This window comes from Panulirus ornatus, chromosome 4 (genome assembly GCF_036320965.1).
Source record: "Panulirus ornatus isolate Po-2019 chromosome 4, ASM3632096v1, whole genome shotgun sequence".
NCBI classification, from domain to species: Eukaryota; Metazoa; Arthropoda; class Malacostraca; order Decapoda; family Palinuridae; genus Panulirus; species Panulirus ornatus.
Window position 1 is genome coordinate 49,089,330 of NC_092227.1, and position 22,049 is coordinate 49,111,378.

Here is a 22,049-nt window from a genome sequence, read left to right on the forward strand (position 1 = left end):
TCTCTCATAATGATTAGGTTAATGATAGGGTGGGCCTTAAAGTTGCCTGGGGGACAAATGAAAGGTCTTAGTATTAGCAATTAAGACATTCAATGACGTGTGTGGCATAATCAGCAGAGGGGTATAGAATAACGGGATTTTCAAGGTCATTGAATCTATATGAATTGCTAATACTAAGACCTTTCATTTGTCGTTGCTGCCAACTGTATGAGTGAAGCGAAAAAACGCGTACGAAACCATATCATTGGACAGAAGAACTATCTAGAAAGGAAATAGATAAGTGTATGGGCGAATGCATCAAACACAGATAAGAACATCGTCAATATTTCGTCCTATTTCTCAACCAGGATGAATAACTTGCACAAGGTTTTGGTCTCGCTTTTATATCCACGGATACTTTTAGTGTGAAGCATATAATTTCTATTGTGAAACCCACTAATGGTGCCTATCGGAAATTTGATTTCGTATCCGTTTCAATTTTAAGTGCCTTGGCCAGTGAAAGTGTTTCTAAGTGTAGTGACATGCCTCGGAGATTCCAGAAAGCCAATGCAAATCTCAAGAAAAATGAAGACATTCACATCACAAATCAGGTAAGACTAGCTAGTTTATGATTTTGAAAACAGTTGACTATAGATATAAATTTCATGATCTTTTAGATGATACTGATACATATGAAAGATTAACATCCAATCCCACTAACAATAAAGTAAATACCTTCAACTCTAGACTTAACCAATTGTTAAATAAGCACCAGGATATTCTGCATTCAGTAAGGATGGTGAATCACTCTCTGCCTTACATATATATATATATATATATATATATATATATATATATATATATATATATATATATATATATATATATATATATATATATATGGTTTTGCAAAAACCCATACAGATGGATGTTCCCTCAGACCAATAATATATGTTATTTCTCCTTGTTATAGATAACTCAAATCGGTATCAAAACACGCTTAGCAATGTTCAAGGACAAATCTCATGTATTGATAGGGTGGATTTTGTTGACAAAATTAGAAACATTTATTTGCCTGATTATGAACTCATTAGCTTCGATGTGAATTCCCTTTCCACTGAAGTGCCCATCGATGAAACCTTCACGTATTTAAGGAGGAAATAGCCCGATCTTAGTTTTGCCTTGCCCTTGCCCATCAAATCTTTCATCAACTTAGTATAGATTTGTGCTTCCAATAATGTTTTCCAAGATGATGATGAAAGTAACTTCTATAGATAGATATTTGGTCTTGCTATTGGAAATCCACTTAGTCCTAATGTTTTTAACTTATTTATAGAATACTTTGAGAATGAAATGTTAACTTCAATCAATAATCATCCGAAAGTATGGTTTAGATACGAGGATGATGAATGGTCCCTGTGGCTATCCTACTAAGATTGTGATGTCTTTTTAAAGAATTCAGTAACATCCAGCCTTCATAAAACTCAAGATTGAATGGGAATAAGAAGGCAAATTGCCTTTTCTTGATTTGCTGATAACTAGAGAATCTGATCATGTGTCCTTTAAGATCAACAGGAAGCCTACCAACTCTGATAGCTAAATTGATTATGTCTCAGTACACGATTCTTCTGAAAAAAAATGTCTGTAATTATGCCTACGTTCTTAAGAGCACTAAGGATATGTGATCACATAGGCCTGGTAGACGAATGCAGTCATAAAAGACGTATCTTTAGGCAGTTACATTGTCCCAGATGGTTTGTGAACAAAGCTTACTGGAAAGCTAGGAAGACATTTTTCGCTTCTTGTAACAAAAGTGTGACAAATGAGGATAAGTCTAAATGTTTGGTGTTGCCTTATTCTCCGAACGTAGCTAATTTGAGACATGTTCTGAAAAACTGTCTGTAATGATGCTTTCCCTTACAATAACACTATCAATAAGACCTTAATAAATACTAGGCCAAATCAGGCAACAATTGGGAGTGTTTACGCCGCGAAATATTTGATAATCTTTTATTATACTTTGTCGCTGTCTCCGGCGTTAGCGAGGTAGCGCAAGGAAACAGACGAAAGAATGGCCCAACACACCCACATGCACATGTATATACATACAGGTCCACACACACGCACATATCATACCTATACATTTCAACGTATACATACACATACATACACAGATATATACATATATACACATGTACTTAATTCATACTTGCTACCTTTATTCATTCCTGTCGCCACCACGCCACACATGAAATGACAACCCCCTCCCCCCACATGCGCCCAAGGTAGCGCTAGGAATAGACAACAAAGGCTACATTCGTTCACACTCAGTCTCTAGCTGTCATGCATAATGCACCAAAACCACAGCTCCCTTTCCACATCCAAGCCCCGCAAAACATTTCCATGGTTTACCCCAGACGCTTCACATGCCCTGGTTCAGTCCATTGACAGCACGTCGACTCCGGTATACCACATCCTTCCAATTCACTCTATTCCTTGCACGCCTTTCACCCTCCCGCATGTTCATGCCCCGATCGCTCAAAATCTGAAACATATATCCTTTTTGTCAGTCTTTTCTCACTCATGCTCCCCATGTGACCAAACCATTTCAACACACCCTCTTCTGTTCTCTCAACCACGCTCTCTTTATTACCACACATATCTCTTCCCTTTTCATTACTCGACCATACCACCTCACACCACACATTAACCTCAAACATCTCATTTCCAACACATCCACCCTCCTCTAAAAAAACTATATATAGCCCATGTAACCATATAACATTATAACCATTTAACCATATAACACTATTCCTTCAAACATACCCATTTTTGCTTTCCGAGATAATGTTCTCGCCTTCCACACATTTTTCAACGATCCCAGAACTTTCGTTGTGACTCATTCCCGCTTCCATGGTTCCATCCGCTGCCAAATCCACTCCCAGATATCTAAAACACTTCACTTCCTCCAGTTTTTCTGCATTCAAACTTACCTCCCAATTGACATGACCCTCAACCCTACTGTACCTAATAACCTTTACTCTCAGCTTTCTTCTTTCACACACTTTACCAAACTCAGTCACCAACTTCTGCAGTTTCTCACTCGAATCATCCACCAGCGCTGTATCATCAGCGAACAACAACTAACTCAATTCCCAAGCCCTCTCATTCACAACAGACAGCATACTTGCCCCTCTCTCCAAAACTCTTGCATTCACCTCCCTAACAACCCAATGCATAAACAAATTAAACAACCATGGAGACATCACGCACTCCTGCCGCAAACCGACATTCACTGAGAACCAATCACTTTCCTCTCTTCCTATTCATACACATTCCTTACATCCTCGATAAAAACTTTTCACTGCATTTAGCAACTTGCATCCCACACCATATACTCTTAATCCCTTCCACAGAGCATCTCTATCAACTCTATCATATGCCTTCTCCAGATCCATAAATGCTACATACAAATCCATTTGTTTTTCCAAGTATTTTTCACATACATCTTTCAAAGGAAACACCTGATCCACACATCCTCTACCATTACTGAAACCACGCTGCTCTTCCCCAATATGATGCTCTGTACATGCTTTCATCCTCTCAATCAATACCCTCCCATAAATTTTCCCAGGAATATTCAACAAACTTATACCTCTGTGATATGGACACTCACCTTTATCCCCTTTCCCTTTGTACAATGGCACTAAGCATACATTCCGCCAATACTCAGGCACCGCACCATGAGCCATACATACATTAGATATCCTTACCAACTAGTCAGCAACACAGTCACCCCCTTTTTTTTTTTTATTAAATTCTACTGCAATATCATTCAAACTCGACGCCTTGCCGGCTTTCATCTTCCGCAAAGCTTTCACTATCTCTTCTCTGTTTACCAAATCATTCTCCCTAACCCTCTCACTTCGCACACCACCTCGAACAAAACACCCTATATCTGCCACTCTATCATCTAAAACATTCAGCAAACCCTCAAAATAGTCACTCCATCTCCTTCTCACATCACCACTACTTGTTATTACTTCCCCATTAGCCCCCTTCACCGATGTTCCCATTTGTTCTCTTGTCTTACGAACTTTATTTACCTCCTTCAAAACTATCTTTTTATTAACCCTAAAAGTTAATGATACTCTCTCACCCCCAACTCTCATTTGCCCTCTTTTTCACCTCTTGCACCTTTCTCTTGACCTCCTGCCTCCTTCTTTTATACATCTCCCAGTCATTTCCACTATTTCTCTGAAAAAATCGTCCAAATGCCTCTCTTCTCTTTCACTAACAATTTTTACTTCTTCATTCCACCACTCATTATCCTTTCTAATCTGCCTACCTCCCACGCTTCTCATGCCACAAGCATCTTTTGCGCAAGCCATCACTACTTCCCTATATACATCCCATTCCTATCCCACTCCCCTTATCCCACTCACCTTTTTCCATTCTGAACTTAGTCTCTCTTGGTACTTTCTCACAAAAGTCTCCTTCCCAGGCTCACTTACTCTCACCACTCTCTTAACCCCAACATTCTCTCTTCTTTTCTGAAAACCTCTACAAGTCTTCACCTTCGCCTCCACAAGATAATGATCAGACATCCCGTCAGTTGTACCTCTCAGCACATTAACATCCAAAAGTTTCTCTTTCACGAGTCTATCAATTAACATGGAATCCAATAACGCTCTCCGGCCATCCCGCCTACTTACGTATGGTTATGTATATCTCTCTTTTTAAACCAGGTATTTCCAATCACCAATCCTTTTTTAGCACACAAATCTACAAGCTCTTCACGATTTCCATTTACAACGCTGAACACCCCATGTACACCAGTTATTCCCTTAACTGCCACATTACTCACCTTTCACACTCCTGCATGTTCAGGCTCCGATCGCTCAAAATCTTTTTTCACTCCATCTTTCCACCTCCAATTTGGTCTCCCATTTCTCCTCGTTCCCTCCACCTTTGACACATATATCCTCTTTGTCAATCTTTCCTCACTTATTCTCTCCATGTGACCAAACCATTTCCACACACCCTCTTCTGCTCTCTCAACCACACTGTCTTTATTTCCACACATCTCTCTTACCTTTTCATTACTTGATCATACCACCTCACACCACGTATTGTCCTCAAACATCTCATTTCCAACACATTCACCCTACTCCGCACAACTCTATCTATAGCCCATATAACCATATAACATTATAATCATATAACCATATAACACTATTCCTTCAAACATACCCATTTCTGCTTTCCGAGATAATGTTCTCGCTTTCCACACATTTTTCAACGGTCCCAGAACTTTCGCCCCCTCCCCCACGCTGTGACTCACTTTCGCTTCCATGGTTCCATCCGCTGCCAAATCCACTCCCAGATATCTAAAACACTACACTTCCTCCAGTTTTTCTCCGTTTAAACTTACCCCCCAATTGACTTGTCCCTCACCCCTACAGTACCTAATAATTACCTTGCTCTTATTCACATTTACTCTCAGCTTTCTTCTTTCACACACTTTACCAAACTCAGTCACCAACTTCTGCAGTTTCTTACACGAATCAGCCACCAGCGATGTATCATCAACGAACAACAACTGACTCACTTCCCAAGCTCTCTCATCCACAACAGACTGCATACTTGCCCCTCTCTCCAAAACTCTTGTATTCACCTCCCATAACGCACCCCTGCCGCAAACCTACATTCACTGAGAACAAATCACTTTCCTCTCTTCCTACACGTACACATGCCTTACATGCTCGATAAAAACTTTTCACTGCATTTAGCAACTTGCCTCACACACCATATATTCTGAATACCTTCCACAGAGCATCTCTATCAACTCTATCATATGCCTTCTCCAGATCCATAAATGCTACATACAAATCCACTTGTTTTTCTAAGCATTTCTCACATACATTCTTCAAAGCAAACACCTGATCCACACATCCTCTACCATTTCTGAAACCACACTGCTCTTCCCCAGTCTGATGCTCTGTACATGCCTTCACCCTCTCAATCAATACCCTCCCATATAATTTCCCAGGAATACTCAACAAACATGATTCAGCTGTATCATCGGCAAGCAACAACTGATTAAATCACAGGCCCTCTCTTCCCCAACAGACTGCATACTCGCCCCTCTCTCCAAAATTATTTCATTTACCTCCCTCACCACCCCATCCATAAACAAATTAAACAACTATGGGGTACATCACACTCCGGCCGCAGACCGACATTCACTGGGAACCAATCACTCTCCTCTCTTCCTGCTCGTACACATGCTTTACATCCTTGGTAAAAACTTTTCGCTACTTCTAGGAACTTACCTCCCATACCATGTAGTCTCAAAACTTTCCACAAAGCAACTCTATCAATCCAATCACATGCCTTCTTCAGATCGATAAATGCTACATACAGATCCATCTGACTTTCTAAGTATTTTTCACATACATTTTTCAAAGCAAACACCTGCTCCACACATCCTCTACCACTTCTGAAACCACACTGCTCTTCTCCAAACACATGATCCACACATCCTCTACCACTTCTGAAACCACACTGCTCTTCCCTAATCTGATGCTCTGTACATGCCTTAACCCTCTCAGTCAATACCCTCCCAAATAATTTCCCAGGAATACTCAACAAACTTATGCCTCTGTAGTTTGAACACTCACCTTTATCCCCTTTGCCTTTGTACAATGGCACTATGCATGCATTCTGCCAATCCTCAAGCACTTCACCATGATCTGTACATACACTGAATATCCTTCCCAACTAATGAACAACACAGTCACCCCCATTTTGAATAAATTCCACTGCAATGCTATCCAAACCCGCCGCCTTGCCTTATTTCATCTTGCGCAAAGCTTTCACTACCTCTTCTCTGTTTACCAAACCTTTCTCTCTGACCCTGACTGCATCTTTTGCACAATCCATCACAACTTTCCTAAATACATCTCATTCTTCACCCACTCATTTGCTGTCAATTTTTGCCATTCTACACTCAAACTCTCCTGGTACTTCCTCACACAAGTCTCCTTTCCAAGCTCACTTACTCTCACCACTCTCTTCTCCCTAAAATTCCCTCTTCTTTCTTGAAAACCTCTACAAATCTTCACCTTCGCCTCCACAAGATAGTGATCAGACATCCCTCCAGCTAACCCTCTCAGCACAATAACATCCAAAAGTCTCTCTTTTACACCCCTGTCAATTAACACGCAATCCAGTATGATATATATATATATATATATATATATATATATATATATATATATATATATATATATATATATATATATATATATATATATCGTATTTGGTCGCCGTTTCCCGAGTTAGCGAGGTAGCGCCATGAACGATCGAAGAAAGGCAGCGTTACTTCACAGTCATTCATTTGCCGTCTTGTGCAATGCACCAAAACCATAGCTCCCTTTCCACAATCATGCCACACAGACCTTTCCATGGTTTACCCCTGTTGCTTCACATGCTTTAGTTTAGTCCTTCAAGAGCACATCGACCCAAGTATACCGCATCTTTCCAGTTCACTCCCTTGCACGTCTTTCACCCTCCTGCATATATATGTGTGTGTGTGTGTGTGTGTGTGTGTGTACTTAACGTGGTTGCAGTAATCATAGAAGGGATATCAAACATAATTCAGTTTGGGATGTTCTTGAGAGACTGGCCGGTGGAGGGTGACGATCATTGGGAGTGAAGCACAACTCCAAAGTATTATTTCACTCTGATGTTCCAGTATAAGTCCAAGTCCTAGTCCAGTCCTACACTAGTACCAGTACCCGTATCCCTATGGTCCATATGCATCTACGAATGCAAGAAAGACATATATTTGAATTACTAGCAAATCAGTTAAAATGATTTGTTTAAAGTAAATCATTGTATATCCTTGCTTGTTTGGTCATCACCACCACCTAATACGGTTCATGTTCCCAATTCTATCATGAAGATTGCTGGAGTCAGTCATGTAATATCTGTGAATACATATCATGAATATCTAACGGGAATAGTTAGAGAGCTGAGGTCTCACTGATTTACTTAGAGCCAAGTACTCTCAAGGGAAGAGGTTACATACGTCACTCTCTGTATGCGTAAGAATGAGTCTCATGTCACTCCAGTCGAGAGGCAACATTCAACAGACTTTCTCCCAGTTTTCCAAGTGAGAACTTTAGACGTCACGAAGTATGACGTTAAAGTAGTTGAGAATGGGTGTCTCTCTCCAGCTCACCTCACGCACAGAGATCATGAGTATGTCATACGTGCGCGGTGCCCCTCCTACTATTGACATCATCCACGAACCTCTCACGAGAGGGTCGAGTCCTCTCTTAAAACTGAGTTTTAGTTGGGAACTTGGATTCGGTCGCCTTTGGTAAGGATGGTGTCGTAATTTTGTCGTGTTTATGTAGCCATGGTGAAGCAGTAACATGCTCTCTGCCGTATGTGCGGGATGGTGGGTGGTTATTTCATAGGACGAAGTTACCCACCAAGTCAAAAGATACAGAGGAATTCAAACAGCATCACACGATTAGGTCCTTTCGAGGCTGTCTATGATAATGGAAGGTAAGTGGTGGTCCTTTCGATGGTCTTTAGTTCTGTCTCGAATGATGGCTTCCATAAGGTTTCCAACTACATTGACGTTAGCCTGATTGGATGATAATTTTCGGGTAGTGACTTCCTGCCTTTTTTGAATATCGGTGTTACACTGGAAAATTTCTCTTCATTTAGAAGTTTTTCGTAGCAAGTGAGTTATTGAAAATTGCAGTCAAGGGCTTAACTGTCTCATTTTTCGCCTCTTTCATTCACTAGGATAAAACATATCAGGGCCTGCCGTTTTATTTATTTTCATTCTGTTTCCTGCTGATGTTATGTCTTCAACTTTTATGTCAACGTACTGAAGAACGTTATCCACTCTCATCAATGAAACTGCATCGAAAATACAAATGTAATTTTTTAAGATTTTTGTCATGGCTTCGTTGTCTTGTTAATGGACCAATTGACTGGGTAATGACTCACTCGCTTCTAACAGCTGTAAAACTCCTTGGGTTTCATTTGCTATTTACAGTGACATACGCGTCATATTGATGTTAAGTTTGTCGAATATCTCTCTTACTTTCTCAACCCAAATGTGCGAAACTTTATCATGTCGGTCACTGGTCTCTCTGATTTTTTTTTATTAGCTACTTTCTTATACAATATGGAATTTTTTATTTCACCGTTCCACCACCTTGACTTCGTTTTAGAAAGAGAACGTCTACTCCTTACTGGCACTCATGTTCCTTCTACTGCTTTGAAGGTTTTACTGAAGCTTTTCCAAGCTACGTTCATATCGTTTTCACTGACCATATCATCCCACATTTGCTTGTCAAGATCAATGGGAAGATCATTAAAATTTTCTTGTTTAAGATAGGGTATTTTTTCGCGACATGTCATGTTGATTGCATGTGGTGTTGAAAGCGACCTCAAAAGTAATTTTCGGTGACCAGTTGTACTTAACTTTTCTTCAAGTTCAACTTTGAAAACGAGATCCTTATTTGTAGCTAGAATTAAATCTAACATATTCTCGTTGCGAATGGGTTTCTCGATTATTTGGATTAGGGAACTATCAAGCAAATTTAGGTAGAGGACACACCCGCTCCTGGTGGAAAGGGATTATTCCCATTTAGATACCAGTTGGAATCTCCTACTATGATAGAATCTTGTTCATTACAAACTTCAGCTAACTGATCACAAATCTTGCGTCTTCTTTTGGTGTCTGTACGGGGAGCCTATGAACTAGTCCAAATGCTATTTTCTAACGATGTTTGATTTGCACAAAAATGAATTCGATATTCTCAACGGCTGCAACATTTTTACCACGGGATTTACATGAGCTTTAACGAAGAGCAAGACACCACCACCTACTTTGTTTCCCATATCTCTGTTAAACAGAGTGACCCTGGAATTGAGTATTCGGCGAGGAAACCGCTGTTGCTGATGTGTAACTAAGATTCACGAATAGTAATTATATCACAATTTCCTTCTAATGCTGTTATCTCTGAGAACTTATGGCGCATGCTCCGAGCGCTAACATGAAATTTTTTCAGACGAAACTGAGACCAATTTCGAAGGGCACTTAAGCAAGGGGATGAATGCACTCCACACGGGCTACGTTTTTTGATCAAAGCGAACGTGCAGACTCACTAAGAATCATACCGAAACGCGCGACTCCCACTTCCTTCGAGCGTAGTTCGTCCGTCATGAACATACCAGACTACATGTAGAAATGCTGCCACAAGTTTATGAACTGAACTCCTTCCTGAAAACAGAGGCTCACTAATCTATCATGTAAGATGAACGTCTTACGAAAGAAGGCGTTTCCAGTGTTGCTCCTGAAAAGAACTCTTGAAATCATAACTTTATTAGTTTTATCTCGGAAAAGTCCAATAAGCTGGTGATATTTCTCTAACAACTCCTCCGATCTCTCCTTCAATATATCGTCAGTACCTACATGACAGATGACAAGTGTATGATCGTTAGTGCCACCATGAACCTCGCCCTACAGCGTCGGCAACAATACCTATCATGACACCTGGGAAACATAAACGCGTACGGCTTGAAGGCTTCACGGTACAGAATTCCTCCACCAGTCCTCGGATCACAGAGTCATCGACGAGCCTTACTTCGTGTTCGTTTGTCTTCGAATGTATACAGACACTTTCCTCTACAGACCGGTGTGCACTACGCTAGTGTGTCCCCTTTTCCGTAGAATAGTACAAATGATAATGATGATAATGATAATAATAACAGAAAAAATGATAAAAAGAAAATCATTATTCTTACCATCATAATTACTGACATTAATATTGCTATGATTATCATTATCATTATTCTGTAAGTGTTACCGGATTCTCCCTGCGTGCGTTTACATGGCGAGAGGCTTTATGAACAGAAATACAGCCTCTTCAAGAAGCGCTCTCAAACCAACGGCGTGGAAGCAGAGCAAACTCGGGCTGCAGGAGCCTCTCTGAAATGGTTGTGGGTAACATCAGGAATCTTTCATAGAAAGGGGTCGTGCTGTAATTATGAATGATGTTACACACACAGACACACACACACACACATATATATATATATATATATATATATATATATATATATATATATATATATATATATATATATATCTATCTATTTATTTATTCATTTATTATACTTTGTCGCTGTCTCCCGCGTTAGCGAGGTAGCGCAAGGAAACGGACGAAAGAATGACCCAACCCACCCACATACACATGTATATACATACACGTCCACACACGCACATATACATACCTATACATTTCAACGTATACATATATATACACACACAGACATATACACATATACACGTACATAATTCATACTGTGTGTCATTCATTCCCGTCACCGCCCCGCCACACATGAAATAACAACCCCCTCCCCCCGTATGTGCGCGAGGTAGCGCTAGGAAAAGACAACAAGGGCCACAATCGTTCACACTCAGTCTCTAGCTGTCATGTATAATGCACCGAAACCACAGCTCCCTTTCCACATCCAGGCCCCACACAACTTTCCATGGTTTACCCTACGACGCTTCATATGCCCTGGTTCAATCCATTGACAGCACGTCGACCCCGGTATACCACATCGTTCCAATTCACTCTATTCCTTGCACGCCTTTCACCTTCCTGCATGTTCAGGCCCAAATCACTCAAAATCTTTTTCACTCCATCTTTCCACCTCCAATTTGGTCTCCCACTTCTCCTAGCTCCCTCACCTCTGACACATATATCCTCTCTGTCAATCTTTCCTCACTCATTCTCTCCATGTGACCAAACCATTTCAAAACACCCTCTTCTGCTCTCTCAACCACACTCTTTTTATTACCACACATCTCTCTTACCCTTTCATTGCTTACTCGATCAAACCACCTCACACCACATATTGTCCTCAAACATCTCATTTCCCGCACATCCACCCTCCTCCGCACAACTATATCTATAGCCCACGCCTCGCAACCATATATCATTGTTGGAACCACTTTTCCTCCAAACATACCCATTTTTGATTTCCAAGATAACGCCCTCGACTTCCACACATTCTTCAACGCTCCCAGAACCTTCGCCCCCTCCCCCACCCTATGATTCACTTCCGCTTCCATGGTTCCATCCGCTGCCAAATCCACTCCCAGATATCTAAAACACTTCACTTCCTCCAGTTTTTCTCCATTCAAACTTACCTCCCATTTGACTTGTCCCTCTACCCTTCTGTACCTAATAACCTTGCTCTTATTCACATTTACTCTCAGCTTTCTTCTTTCACACACTTTACCAAACTCAGGCACCAACTTCTGCAGTTTCTCACCCGAATCAGCCACCAGCGCTGTATCATCAGCGAACAATAACTGATTCACTTCCGAAGCTCTCTCATCCAGAACAGACTGCATACTCGCCCCTCTTTCCAAAACTCTTGCATTCACCTCCGTAACAACCCCATCCATAAACAAATTAAACAACCATGGAGACATCAGACACCCCTGCCGCAAACCAACATTCACTGAGAACCAATCACTTTCCTCTCTTCCTACACGTATACATGCCTTACATCCTCGATAAAAACTTTTCACTGCTTCTAACAACTTGCCTCCCAAACCATATATTCTTACTACCTTCCACATAGCTTCTCTATCAACTCTATCATATGCCTTCTCCAGATCCATAAATACTACATACAAATCCATTTGCTTTTCTAAGTATTTCTCACATACATTCTTCAAAGCAAACACCTGATCCATACATCCTCTACCACTTCTGAAACCATACTGCTCTTCCCCAATCTAATGCTCTGTACATGCCTTCCCCCTCTCAATCAATACCCTCCCATATAATTTCCCAGGAATACTCAACAAACTTATACCTCTGTAATCTGAGCACTCACTCTTATCCCCTTTGCCTTTGTACAATGGCACTATGCATGCATTCCGCCAATTCTCAAGCTCCTCACCACAGGTCATACATACATTAAATAACCTTACCAACCTGTCAACAATATAGTCACCCCATTTTTGATAAATTCCACTGCAATACCATCCAAGCCCGCTGCCTTGCCGGCTTTCATCTTCCTTAAAGTTTTTACTATCTCTTTCCTGTTTTCCAAATCATTCTCCCTAACCCTCTCACTTTGTACACGACCTCGACCAAAAACCTCCTATATCTGCCACTATCATCAAACACATTCAACAAACCTTCAAAAACTCACTCCATCTGCTTTTCACATCACCACTATTTGTTATCACCTCCCTATTAGCCCCCTTCACTGATGTTCCCATTTGTTCCCTTGTCTTACGCACTTTATTTACCTCCTTCCAAAACATCTTTTTATTCTCCCTAAAATTTAATGATACTCTCTCACCTCATTTGCCCTTTTTTTTCACCTCTTGCACCTTTCTCTTGACCTCCTGCCTCTTTCTTTTATACATCTCCTAGTCATTTGCACTATTTCCCCGCAAAAATCGTCCAAATGCCTCTCTCTTCTCTTTCACTAACAATCTTACTTCTTCATCCCACCACTCACTACACCCTACTCTAATCTGCCCTCCTCCTACGCCATCACTGCTTCCCTAAATACATCTCACCCCTCCCCCACTCTCTTTACGTCCCTTGTTCTCACCTTTTTCCATTCTGTACTCAGTCTCTCCTGGTACTTCCTCACACAAGTCTCCTTCCCAAGCTCACTTACTCTCACAACTCTCTTCACCCCAACATTCTCTCTTCTTTTTTGAAAGCCTCTACATATCTTCACCTTCGCCTTCACAAGATAATGATCAGTCATCCCTCCAGTTGCACCTCTCAGCACATTAACATCTAAAAGTCTCTCTTTCGCGCGCCTGTCAACTAACACGTAATCCAATAACGCTCTCTGGCCATCTCTCCTACTTACATACGTATACTTATGCAATTTGGTTTAGGTATGTGGATGATGTTCTTTGTGTTTGGCCAACAAATGAAAATTTACAAATGTTTCTCCCCTTACTTAACAATTTAATACTTTCCATCAAATTGACTGTAGAAAATGAAAATAATGGTATGTTATCACTTTTAGATTGCATGATCCATAGGCAAGGAAACAAGTTTAAGTTGTGCATATACAGAAAACTTACCAATGTATGCTCATATATCCATTATCACTAATCTCAACATGACAGAGTTAAATTATCATCATTTCAATCTATGTTCCTTAGGGCATTACATATTTGCAGTCCATAGTTTATTAATGATAAGTTTGAGAAGATATAGTCTATTGGATCTAAGTGAAAGTACTCTAGATCTTTCATTGATAAATCCCTTAAGTTAGCAAAGAAATCATTTTATAGAGTTGAACCCAAACCTCCCATTGACACCAAGAATCTTTTAGTTCTCCCTTTTAATAATACTTTTCTTTACTTCCCACGTTGCTTAAATCCTTTAATGTAAATGTTGCCTTCAGCAACAAAAATACCATAAAGAATATCTTAATCAGGAATTCACCAGATAATTCTCCTGGATGCATCTATAAAGTGCCATGTAGAAATTGTGATAAGTTTTATGTTAGGCAGACTGGCAAGGATCTTTCTCTTAGAGTTAAGCAACATAAATACAGTATAAGAACGGGACAATAATCAAATGCCTTGTTTAATCACGTTAAAAACTATGATAATTGAATTGACTGGAGTAATGCCATCTCAGTTATTAACTCTAACTCTATTACCACGAGAAATATCAATGAATCTTCGATCATTAAATACACAAAGAATTATAATCTTATTATTAGTGATGGTCTATACAAATTAGATAACTATTGTTGAGAGAATTTGTAAAATGATAAGTTTATGAACGGTCGTTGTCTGTCTTGGACAATCGCATGTTTACCAAATGGCGTCCTACTTTCGTTTCTGACTGTTATATTTCTGTCTTGTGTCTCCTCTGATGTGATTATTACACGAAAGTGCACTTGGGACCTTATCGTGTTTCATTTTCCCCGTGGACTCGTAGGAATATCTTGATCACGCGCAAAATTGTGATCCTTTCCAATATATATATATATATATATATATATATATATATATATATATATATATATATATTCTCTCTTTCGCACGCCTGTCAATTAACACGTAATCCAATAACGCTCTCTGGCCATCTCTCCTACTTACATAAGTATACTTATGTATATCTCGCTTTTTAAACCAGGTATTCCCAATCATCAGTCCTTTTTCAGCACATAAATCTACAAGCTCTTCACCATTTCCATTTACAACACTGAACACCCCATGCATACCAATTATTCCCTCAACTGCCACATTACTCACCTTTGCATTCAAATCACCCATCACTATAACCCGGTCTCGTGCATCAAAACCGCTAACACACTCATTCAGCTGCTCCCAAAACACTTGCCTCTCATGATCTTTCTTCTCATGCCCAGGTGCATATGCACCAATAATCACCCACCTCTCTCCATCAACTTTCAATTTTACCCATATTAATCGAGAATTTACTTTCTTACATTCTATCACATACTCCCACAACTCCTGTTTCAGGAGTATTGCTACTCCTTCCCTTGCTCTTGTCCTCTCACTAACCCCTGACTTCACTCCCCAGACATTTCCAAACCACTCTTCCCCTTTACCCTTGAGCTTCGTTTCACTCAGAGCCAAAACATCCAGGTTCCTTTCCTCAAACATACTACCTATCTCTCCTTTTTTCACATCTTGGTTACATCCACACACATTTAGGCACCCCACTCTGAGCCTTCGAGGAGGATGATCACTCCCCGCGTGACTCCTTCTTCTGTTTCCCATTTTAGAAAGTTAATACAAGGAGGGGAGGATTTCCGGCCCCCCGCTCCCGTCCCCTCTAGTCGCTTTCTACGACACGCGAGGAATACGTGGGAAGTATTCTTTCACCCCTATCCCCAGGGATAGGGGTGAGAGGTTAATGTGCTGAGAGGTGCAACTGGAGGGATGTCTGATCATTATCTTGTGGAGGCTAAGGTGAAGATTAGTATGGGTTTTCAGAAAAGAGGAGTGAATGTTGGGGTGAAGAAGGTGGTGAGAGTGAGTGAGCTTGGGAAGGAGACCTGTGTGGGGAAGTACCAGGAGAGACTGTGTACAGAATGGAAAAAGGTGAGAACAATGGAAGTAAGGGGAGTGGGGGAGGAATGGGATGTATTTAGGGAATCAGTGATGGATTGCGCAAAAGATGCTTGTGGCATGAGAAGAGTGGGAGGTGGGCTGTTTAGAAAGGGTAGTGAGTGGTGGGATGAAGAAGTAAGAGTATTAGTGAAAGAGAAGAGAGAGGCATTTGGACGATTTTTGCAGGGAAAAAATGCAATTGAGTGGGAGAAGTATAAAAGAAAGAGACAGGAGGTCAAGAGAAAGGTGCAAGAGGTGAAAAAAAGGGCAAATGAGAGTTGGGGTGAGAGACTATCAGTAAATTTTAGGGAGAATAAAAAGATGTTCTGGAAGGAGGTAAATAGGGTGCGTAAGACAAGGGAGCAAATGGGAACTTCAGTGAAGGGCGTAAATGGGGAGGTGATAACAAGTAGCGGTGATGTGAGAAGGAGATGGAATGAGTATTTTGAAGGTTTGTTGAATGTGTCTGATGACAGAGTGGCAGATATAGGGTGTTTTGGTCGAGGTGGTGTGCAAAGTGAGAGGGTTAGGGAAAATGATTTGGTAAACAGAGAAGAGGTAGTAAAAGCTTTGCGGAAGATGAAAGCCGGCAAGGCAGCAGGTTTGGATGGTATTGCAGTGGAATTTATTAAAAAGGGGGGTGACTGTATTGTTGACTGGTTGGTAAGGTTATTTAATGTATGTATGACTCATGGTGAGGTGCCTGAGGATTGGCGGAATGCGTGCATAGTGCCATTGTACAAAGGCAAAGGGGATAAGAGTGAGTGCTCAAATTACAGAGGTATAAGTTTGTTGAGTATTCCTGGTAAATTATATGGGAGGGTATTGATTGAGAGGGTGAAGGCATGTACAGAGCATCAGATTGGGGAAGAGCAGTGCGGTTTCAGAAGTGGTAGAGGATGTGTGGATCAGGTGTTTGCTTTGAAGAATGTATGTGAGAAATACTTAGAAAAGCAAATGGATTTGTATGTAGCATTTATGGATCTGGAGAAGGCATATGATAGAGTTGATAGAGATGCTCTGTGGAAGGTATTAAGAATATATGGTGTGGGAGGCAAGTTGTTAGAAGCAGTGAAAAGTTTTTATCGAGGATGTAAGGCATGTGTACGTGTAGGAAGAGAGGAAAGTGATTGGTTCTCAGTGAATGTAGGTTTGCGGCAGGGGTGTGTGATGTCTCCATGGTTGTTTAATTTGTTTATGGATGGGGTTGTTAGGGAGGTAAATGCAAGAGTCCTGGAAAGAGGGGCAAGTATGAAGTCTGTTGGGGATGAGAGAGCTTGGGAAGTGAGTCAGTTGTTGTTCGCTGATGATACAGCGCTGGTGGCTGATTCATGTGAGAAACTGCAGAAGCTGGTGACTGAGTTTGGTAAAGTGTGTGGAAGAAGAAAGTTAAGAGTAAATGTGAATAAGAGCAAGGTTATTAGGTACAGTAGGGGTGAGGGTCAAGTCAATTGGGAGGTGAGTTTGAATGGAGAAAAACTGGAGGAAGTGAAGTGTTTTAGATATCTGGGAGTGGATCTGTCAGCGGATGGAACCATGGAAGCGGAAGTGGATCATAGGGTGGGGGAGGGGGCGAAAATTTTGGGAGCCTTGAAAAATGTGTGGAAGTCGAGAACATTATCTCGGAAAGCAAAAGTGGGTATGTTTGAAGGAATAGTGGTTCCAACAATGTTGTATGGTTGCGAGGCGTGGGCTGTGGATAGAGATGTGCGCAGGAGGATGGATGTGCTGGAAATGAGATGTTTGAGGACAATGTGTGGTGTGAGGTGGTTTGAGCGAGTGAGTAACGTAAGGGTAAGAGAGATGTGTGGAAATAAAAAGAGCGTGGTTGAGAGAGCAGAAGAGGGTGTTTTGAAATGGTTTTGGGCACATGGAGAGAATGAGTGAGGAAAGATTGACCAAGAGGATATATGTGTCGGAGGTGGAGGGAACGAGGAGAAGAGGGAGACCAAATTGGAGGTGGAAAGATGGAGTGAAAAAGATTTTGTGTGATCGGGGCCTGAACATGCAGGAGGGTGAAAGGAGGGCAAGGAATAGAGTGAATTGGAGCGATGTGGTATACAGGGGTTGACGTGCTGTCAGTGGATTGAATCAAGGCATGTGAAGCGTCTGGGGTAAACCATGGAAAGCTGTGTAGGTATGTATATTTGCGTGTGTGGACGTATGTACATGTGTATGGGGGGGGGGGGGGGTTGGGCCATTTCTTTCGTCTGTTTCCTTGCGCTACCTCGCAAACGCGGGAGACAGCGACAAAGTATAAAAAAAAAAAAAAAAAAAAAAAAATATATATATATATATATATATATATTTTTTTTTTTTTTTCTTATTTATTTATTTTATTTTGCTTTGTCGCTGTCTCCCGCGTTTGCGAGGTAGCGCAAGGAAACCGAAGAAATAAATGGCCCAACCCACCCCCAAACACATGTATATACACACACGTCCACACACGCAAATATACATACCTATACATCTCAATGTACACATATATATACACACACAGACACATACATATATACCCATGCACACAATTCACACTGTCTGCCTTTATTCATTACCATCGCCACCTCGCCACACATGAAATACCATCCCCCTCCCCCCTCATGTGTGCGAGGTAGCGCTAGGAAAAGATAACAAAGGCCCCATTCGTTCACACTCAGTCTCCAGGTGTCATGCAATAATGCCCGAAACCACAGCTCCCTTTCCACATCCAGGCCCCACACAACTTTCCATGGTTTACCCCAGACGCTTCACATTCCCTGATTCAATCCACTGACAGCACGTCAACCCCGGTATACCACATCGATCCAATTCACTCTATTCCTTGCCCGCCTTTCACCCTCCTGCATGTTCAGGCCCCGATCACTCAAAATCTTTTTCACTCCATCTTTCCACCTTCAATTTGGTCTCCCACTTCTCCTCGTTCCCTCCACCTCCGACACATATATCCTTTTGGTCAATCTTTCCTCACTCATTCTCTCCATGTGCCCAAACCATTTCAAAACACCCTCTTCTGCTCTCTCAACCAAGCTCTTTTTATTTCCACACATCTCTCTTACCCTTACATTACTTACTCGATCAAACCACCTCACACCACACATTGTCCTCAAACATCTCATTTCCAGCACATCCACCCTCCTGCGCACAACTCTATCCATAGCCCACGCCTCGCAACCATACAACATTGTTGGAACCACTATTCCTTCAAACATACCCATTTTTGCTTTCCGAGATAATGTTCTCGACTTCCACACATTCTTCAATGCTCCCAGGATTTTCGCCCCCTCCCCCACCCTATGATTCACTTCCGCTTCCATTGTTCCATCCGCTGCCAGATCCACTCCCAGATATCTAAAACACTTTACTTCTTCCAGTTATTCTCCATTCAAACTTACCTCCCAATTGACTTGACCCTCAACCCTACTGTACCTAATAACCTTGATCTTATTCACATTTACTCTTAACTTTCTTCTTTCACACACTTTACCAAACTCAGTCACCAACTTCTGCAGTTTCTCACATGAATCAGCCTCCAGCGCTGTATCATCAGCGAACAACAACTGACTCACTTCCCAAGCTCTCTCATCCCCAACAGACTTCATACTTGCTCCTCTTTCCAAAACTCTTGCATTTACCTCCCTAACAACCCCATCCATAAACAAATTAAACAACCATGGAGACATCACACACCCCTGCCGCAAACCTACATTCACTGAGAACCAATCACTTTCCTCTCTTCCTACACGTACACATGCCTTACATCCTCGATAAAAACTTTTCACTGCTTCTAACAACTTTCCTCCCACACCATATATTCTTAATACCTTCCACAGAGCATCTCTATCAGCTCTATCATATGCCTTCTCCAGATCCATAAATGTTACATACAAATCCATTTGCATATATATATATATATATATATATATATATATATATATATATATATATATATATATATATATATATATATATATATATATTCATTCATATATGATACTTAACCGCTGTTTCCTGCGTTAGCAAGGAAACAGACGAGGAATGGCCCAACCCACCCACATACACATGTATATACATAAGCGACCACACACTCACACATACATACATATACATTTCAACGTATACGTACATATACATAAAAAGACATATACATATATACACTTGTACACATCCATATTTGCTGCCCCGCCACACGCGAATTGGCATCCGTCCACTCTAGCAGGGCAGTGCCAGGAACAGAAAAAAAAGCCATATTCGTTTACGCTCAGTCTTTAGATGTCATGTGTAATGCACCTTCACTGCTAACTGATCAGTCTACTCTCTTCATACTCGTACACATGCCTTTCATTTTCGGTAAAAACATCTCACTGCTTATAGCACCTTACCTCCCTCACCATATTCTCTTAAATACTTCCACAAAGCATGTCTATGAACCCTATCATATGTCTTGTCTAGATCCATAAATGCTACATACAAATCCATCTGTTTTTCTAAGTATTTCTGTCACACAATTCTCAAAGCAAACACCTAATCCACACATCCTCTACCACTTCTGAAACAAAAATGCAGTTCCCCAATCTGATGCTCTGTACATGCCTTCACCCTCTCAATCAATACCCTTCCATATAATTTCCCAGGAATACTCAACAAACTTATGCCTTTGTAGTTTGAACACCCACCTTTATGCTCTTTGCCTTTGTACTATGGCACTATGCATGCATTTGGCCAATCCTCTTGTACTATAGCCCATGCCTCGCAACCATATAGTATTGTTGAAACTACCGTTTCTTTGAAACATAACCATTTTTGATCTCCGATATAACGTTCTCTCCTTCCACATATTCTTCATCGCTCCCAGAACCTTCACCCCCTCCCCACTCAATTCCTCGTCTATGGTTCCACTTCCGCTGAAGTCCACTCTGAGATATCTAAAACACTTAACTTCCAATTTCCACCATTCAAACTTACATCCCAACTGACATAATAACCTTGTTTTTATTTACATTTACTCTTAACTTTCTCCTTTTACACACTTTTCCAAACTCAGTCACCAACCTCTGCAGTTTCTCGCTCGAATCAGCCACCAGTGCTCCATCATCGGCGAACAACCACTGACTCACTTTCCAAGCCCTGTCATCCCCAACAGACTGCATACTCGCCCCTCTCTCCAAAACTCTTGCATTTACCTTCCATAACCACCCCCATAAAGAAATTAATCAGCCATGGGGAGAACACACACCCCTGCCGCAGACCGACTTTCATTGGGAACTAATCACTCTACTCTCTTCCTACTCGTACACATGCCTTACATCCTTGGGAAAAACTTTTTACTACTTATAGTAGCTTACCTCCCACACCTTATACTTTTAAGAACTTCTACAAAGCATACCTATCAACCCTATCATATGCCTTTTCCCGATCCGTAGATGCTACATACATATCCATCTGTTTTTCTTGGTATTTCTCATACACAATCTTCAAAGCAAAGACCTGATGCACACATCCTCTACCGCTTCTTAAACCACACAGCTCCTCCCCAGTCTGATGCTATGTACATGCCTTCACCCTCTCATCGAATACCATCCCATACAATTTCCCAAGAATACTCAACAAAATTATGCCTTTGTAGTTTGAACTTTCATCTTTTTCCCCTTTGCCTTTGTGTAATGGCACTATGCATCTATTCCACCAATTCTCATGCACTTCACCATGATCCATACTTCTACTAGATATCCTTACCAACAAATTAATGACATAGTCGTCACCCCTTCTTAACAGAATTAACTGTAATGCCATCCAAACACACCGCTTTCCCGGATTTCAATTTCCCCAAACCTTTCAGTATCTGTTCTCCCTAAAGCAAACCATTCTCCCTGACTCTCTTACTTCG

At 41.1% G+C, this 22,049-nt stretch overlaps 1 protein-coding gene across 1 annotated transcript in view; it reads left to right on the top strand.

The window, feature by feature from the left end:
- Nucleotides 1-376: 376 nt before the first annotated feature.
- The window catches only part of LOC139766111 (serine protease 33), a 327,627-nt gene continuing 305,954 nt past the window's right edge, over nt 377-22,049 (top strand). The window contains exon 1 of the mRNA XM_071694331.1: nt 377-590. The gene's annotated coding sequence lies outside the window, so the exon portion shown is untranslated. The remainder of the gene's footprint in view (nt 591-22,049) is intronic.